Genomic DNA, 6,582 nt, shown 5'->3' on the forward strand with positions numbered 1-6,582 from the left:
CTCTGGCATTATAGAAACCCTAAGCAATACCAACAATCCTATTGACACATTTATTCTAGAGACAGATTACCTTAATAGGGATTGGCTGTTCTCCAGGATTCGTAGTGGTCTGCTACAGGTGAGCAGTAACAGAGAAATCTCAGAGCCCTTAACAAACAAGGGCTGAAATCCTGTTGCTTAGGGTGGTAAGAAGCCCTAGAGTAGGCCCGCTGAATCCATGAGGATTTGGTGAGTCAAGTTCTCCATCGGTTTCCACTGATTCAGATGGGCCTCATCTAGTTTCAGCTTCCTTTACTATGGTAAGTCAAACTCGAGTAGGCTCATTTGAATCCATGGAACCTATGGAGGAGTTGACTTACCAAATCCCCACTGATTTCAATGGGCTTCCTTTCTTGGTCTTTTTCTGCGCCAAGCAACAGGATTTCGTTCAGTAAATCCTGAGGTTCTGCTGTCAGTTGGGGAGCTTGGAGGACTAGAAAGATACCGTGGTGCCTCACTAGACAGTTACCCCGCATGACAGTTTTGTTTTTTTTTTTTTTTGCTAGACAATGACTTTTTGCAATTGCTATAGCGATTCGCAAAACAGTGGTTCCTATGGGGGAATTTCACTGGACAATGTTTGGTCCCTGCTTGGCAAACCAATTTTCGCTAGATGACAATTTTGACAGCTCCCTCCGCGCTTGCAAAACAGGTGTTTTCGGGATCTAAGCTTCACAAGACAGCGATTTAAACAGCTGATCGGCGGTTCGCAAAGCGGCTTTCCTATGGCCGATCTTCGCTAGACAACGATGATTCTTCCCCATTGGAACGCATTAAAGAGGTTTCAATGCATTCCAGTGGGGAAATGCTTTTTGCTAGATGATGATTTCGCTAAACAGTGATTTCAGTGGAACGGATTATCATTGTCTAGTGAGGCACCACTGTATAGTGGTTAGAGATCTAGACCAGGATATAGAGTACCTAGGGTTTGACTCATCATTGGGTAAGGAAACCTATTCTGTGACTTTAGGCTGGATCCGTAACAGCCTCCTGTTCCCCTCTGCCCTCTAGGAATGTTGGGTTACACACCTCATCACCCCCCTTGCCAAGGTGCAGGCTGAGGAACTTGGGAGTTGTAGCCCGAAATCTCTGCAGTTAGCAGATTACCTTGAAGTGCAGATGTGGGCTAAGACGGTTGCAGAGGAAACCAAGGACGATGATGATGAATGAGCAAGCAGCCTGAAGCTGCATTTAGAAAAGGAAGCAACACCACCAGTCGCTGCTAGATGTCCCTCTTGCGTCTTTAAAGACAACGCTGGCAGGCTGCTGGTTCCCTTCTTCCCTCCCGCCTCCTGATCTTGCTTCTATGGAAAGTGTGTGTGTGTGTGTGTGTGTGTGTGTGTGTGTGTGTGTGTGTGTGTGTGTGTGTGTGTGTGTGTGTGAGAGAGAGAGAGAGAGAGAGAGAGAGAGTGAGTGAGTTCATTTGTTTTGCCGCACCTTAAATGCATAATAGGTTTTCTTCACTCCTAATAAATTCAGACTCCAAGGATGTGCTTTCAGTGACCGTTTTGTCGATATAATTATTAAAATGATGATTATAATATAAACAGATGACAGGGTAGGGCTGTAATTACCAAGAGATAACAAAGGGGAGAGAGAGAGAGAGAATCTGACTTAGGCTTGGCAGCTCCATGTGGGGTGTTAATAGGATCTTCCTGCCGGTAGTTGCTTTCAGAAGCTTTATCCGCTTCATAGTCAGTGGCTGTATTTGTGTGTGTGTGTGTGTGTGTGTGGGGTTTACCAGGCTTGGGGGAGCCCATGACAAAGGATGGAACATCCTGGACTGATTTCTTTTTTAAAAAAGCTTTCTTTGTTGCTGTAAACAATGTTCTCCTAATTAAACCAAACCCAGCCGTGTGTGTGTGTGTGTGGGGGGGGGGTAGGCAACTGGAGCACAAACAGCAGCTTAAAAACTTAGGAGGGATGGAGTCATTCATGAGCTGGATTGCCTACTTTTCTCCTAACTTCGGCTTTGGTGGGCAAAGGAAGTTTTGTGCTGTAGAGGAACAAGTGGTACAAATGCATCTTCTATTTTTGTTTGTTTGTGTGCTGTGCTGTGCTTGCATGCTGTCTTGCCTTTTAAAGCAGAAGAGCAGGGCCAAGTAAAAATGTTGGAATCTGAACATATTATTCCAGTGACCAGATGCCAAAAGTAGCTTCCATACCTTTAAGCATTGACTAGGAAAGGGAATGTCAGTGCAGAGATGAAAGAAATAGAGCTTGCTGGAGGCCTCCTTTTTAATGCACATGTTTAAAATGGCAAGGCCCTTGTCTTCTTTTGCAGCTGGCTCTTTCAGAGTCAGCAAGGTTGCTGGAAAAACAGAGATCATATTTCTAGGCCTGCATCCAGCCTTATCATTGTGCTAATGCAAGATCTTTTGCACCAGCAATCGTGCATGTCCAGTTAGTTCAAGGGTGGCCTCCTGGACACGTTTTCATGGACCATCAGCTTTACAAACAGTTGGCTGAGAAGTTGTGCAACCTCGTGTGAAATGGCTTGCACAACTGTGTAGATTAGTGCAACTGCCCTACTAGGGATTTTTCACTCCAGTAGTACTATGTAAGGTTGAGGCTCTAGAGACTACGGCGAGCATCCTGAATCTGATAAGAAGGTGGGAGGGGGGAAAGGCTGTTTTTTTTTTTTTTTAAAGGTTGCTTCAATTTTTTAATGCCCCTCTTCTCTATCTCTAGATTTCCTGGATCTCAGGACAGCTGCCTGCGAGCTTTTCCTCATATGTGCATCTTTGAAAAGGCCGCTGTACCATTAATATAATACCTGTGCAGTCCTTCCATTTCTCATAACCTGTGGGGATTGCTAATGGCTGGAAGGGTCTATTCAGACTGGCTTTCTCCAGCTCAATCAAATCTTGAAGGCGCCAGTTTACTTTTATTGATCAGTGGGTTCCTGACAAGATTTGCCACAAGAACACAGCAGCAATATCAGCTCCTTAAAAATAAATGTTAATTTTTTTTTAAAAAAAGTACCCTGAAAGTGTGAGAGAGGCTTTTTATTTCATTTTTCCCCCTTCTTAAAAGCTTCCAAGCAAAAGTCCTTGCAAATGCTGGAGGAGCCGGTTGCTAATTGTTCTGCTAAAGCGATCCAAGCAGTGTTTTCAGTGGCTGCCAAGAACACAAGAAAGCAGCCCATGTGCCAGTTGTAAAAAAAATCTTTCTTAATGCCCTTCCTAGGCCTTTTTAATTAGAGCTCAATGCACTTAATTGTGGCATTCTCTGATCAAAGGTAAATAAGTTGGAGAAAGTTATAAAAGAGGAGGGTTTGGCTCCGGGTCTTGTTGTTGTTGTTGTTGTTGTTTAAAGGTGTCTTGCTCTTGTGCTTATCCTCCTGAGAGAGGACTTTGAAAAAAAAAAAGCATTGCTTTGGAATTAGCCTGGAATCATTTCCAGGAGAGGACCAGAGTTGGTTGCACCAAATGCAGTGAAGGCTTGGATGGCACTAGCTAATGTAGATACCATTGAGGAAATCTATGATTCTTCAGATGGGAATACCAGAGCATAAGATGCTGCTCTTGTAGAATATTGGGCCATGGGTCCATTGACCTCACTATTGCCAACTCTGGCAGTCAGCAGCTCCACCGACTGCAAGGCAGGATGCTTTCAGAGAATCATAGAAAAGTGAAGATGGAAGGGGCCTGCAAGGCCATCAATTCCAACCCCCTACTCAAGGCACGAATACAATCCAAGCAATATTTCTGCATCTGGAGATCCATGGCATCCTCTGGAGTCTCCCAACCAAAGTGTTGATTATGTTCAATCCTTGTTAGCTTCTGAAATCATATGAGATTGGTAAGTTCCAAGTGGTATGTTGGCTAAAGGGGGGGGGGAGTATATTCGACGCACAGGAAAGAGGCTTATACTGGCTGAAATCCTGTTGCTTACTCAACAAGAGTAGGCCCATTCAGTCAGCGGAACGTTTGAAGGAGTCAACTCATTAAATCTCCACCAATTCAATGTGCCAGCTCTAGTGTTTCCTAGTATGCTAAGCAATAGGATTTCAGCCACTCTTTCAAGCTACTGGTTCCTTGAACCCTGTACCACTGACTCTGACTGGCAGTAGTTCTTCAGACCTCCGGAAGGATCCTTACTTAAACTTACTTGCAGAGGTACCCTGTATTCCGTGGTGGTCTCTTCTTCCAGTAGTAAGCAGGCTTGCATTTTTAAACTGCTTTAAATCTAGAGGTCTTTAAAATCTTATTTTATGTATCCTCGTAGAAATGTGCTTGCTTATTGTGCTTTTAGTTGCATTTTCTTTTTGCGTCTTACCTTTAATGTGCCACCTTAAGTGCCTTTACCGGGAGAAAGGTAGCATAAAAATAAATAACTAAAATCAATACACTCTGCTTAGCTTCCAAATTCAGAAAGAACTGCATGTGAATGATACCAAACATTATTGGATGAATTCCATCAGTGCCACCCAGCATACAGTGATGCCCCGCTGGACGATTACCCCGTTTAACGACGAATCCCCTTACCATTGAAGTTTTTGTGATCGCAAAAGCAATTGCAAAATGATGTTTAGATTGGGTTTTTTTGCTTCGTGTTGATCGGTTCCCTGTTTCAGGAACTGATTTTTCGCTTTATGATGATCAGCAAACAGCTGATTGTCAGGCTTCAAAATGGCCGCCAGCTTTCAAAATGCCTCCCTCACTGTTTTCTAGGATGGATTCCTCACTATACAGGCACCGAAAATGGCTGCCGTATGGAGGCTCTTCGCTGGACGAGCAGGTATTCAGCCCACTGGAACGCATTGAACCGGTTTTCAGTGTGTTTCAATGGGTTTTTTATTTCACTTGATGATGTTTTCACTCTACAGCAATTTCGCTGGAACAAATTAACATCGTCAAGCGAGGCACCACTGTAGTTAATGGTGGTGGTGATGGAAGTGGCAGCCTAAGATCATCTGAAGGGCTGCACATGGTCTGTCCCTGGCAGACCATGTGCATCCCCCCAAGTAGGCTGTGGACTACAGCCTACTTCATAAAATGGTAATCCTGAGTTGACGTGCATGTGTTTGCCAGTTCCATCTTCTTGTGTCCCTCAAGGCTGCACAGGTGGCAGGGCAGGTAACCCTTTCGGCTGTCCATGTGCTGGGTGATCTTGGCTGGCCTCTTTCTCACGAGGCACGGTGGGGAATCAAACTCCCAACCTTTGGCTCTGCAGCCAGGCATTGCAACCCACTGAGCTATATAGCTCTGCCCCCGTCAAGGTGTCCTTGAACAGCAACCGGGGCTACAAATCTAAGCATCCTTACTGAGACATGATAAGCCTCATGCAGAATTCTTTCCAGGGAAGCATCCATAAGATAACGGCATTAAAATTTTGAGCTGTACCACACAGCGCTCGCTTGCTCATTGCACTGCAAAACCGGAAGGATGGGTCTGGTTTGCCTATTCTTTTTGCACACAATGCATACGGTGGAGTGTTCTCTGCAGGCAGTGAGACATTCCCAGGGGCCGGAGTGGTGCCCGAGTTTTGTTTCCTTTGGATAAGAAGGCATCTGGGACTCGTGGCATGTTTGTGACAATGTTTGCTTTTTCTACAAATAGACAAACAGAGGGGAAAGTGGCGGCAAACAAAAGTGAAGGATCTCCAGGATGACAGCTTGTCTGCTGCTCTACACCAGACTCTGAGAAACAGAGCAAGAGGGGCAGAGGGTGGTGGTGGAGATCCAGTCCTGGCCAATCTGCCTCCCGAACGGCAAGACAGAAACACATATCTTAACCAACCCATCATTGTGTGCCTGTGTTGCTGTATGGACATTCCAACAATGATAATCATCATCGTATGCTGTCAGCTAAATTCTGACTTATAGCAACCCCCTTTTCAGGGTTTTCCAGGTAGAAAATACTCAGAAATGGCTTACCATTCCTTTTCTCTGGAGGTGTCCTGGGAGTGTGCAGAAGTGTTCTTCTGCGATATACAGTGGGGAATTGAACCCCCAACCTCTGACTCTACAGCCAGAGACCTAACTCACTGACCTATTGAGCCAGCAATGCACATTCTAGAACCTAGAATATTTATTTTTTTCTGAGACTACTTTAGCCTACATACTGAATAGGGCTTCTGGATGTTGTAGTCACCTAATGTTCTCTGTGCGTTTATTGGGGAGCGTATGTCACCTTTTGCAGGCTCTGTTGAATAACCCACTTGAAGCACAAGAGGGAACACTAACTCTTCCCACCAGCCAACCATTCTGGACCTAGGGCTGTGAATCAGTCATCTGCTGACCAAGGGAATATGGAGCCCTCCTCATAGTGCAGATGCTAAATGTGGGTCTGGCACCAAGATAGGAAACCTGGGGAACTAGAACTCCAAGTTCTGGGAGTTGTAGTTCCCCAAACTGACTGTTCCTATCTGTGGTCTTGCAATGACCCTCTGGGATAGATTGCCCCCATAGACCAGATAAGATGATGTCAGTGGCTTGTTCATGGCTATAGTCCTATCCACTGTGGTCTGGAAATAAGTCCTATATAACTCAACAGGACTTACTTCAAAGGAGCAGACCCCATAGATTGCCCTGTTGGT

This window comes from Pogona vitticeps, chromosome 11 (assembly GCF_051106095.1).
Source record: "Pogona vitticeps strain Pit_001003342236 chromosome 11, PviZW2.1, whole genome shotgun sequence".
Classification (NCBI taxonomy): domain Eukaryota; kingdom Metazoa; phylum Chordata; class Lepidosauria; order Squamata; family Agamidae; genus Pogona; species Pogona vitticeps.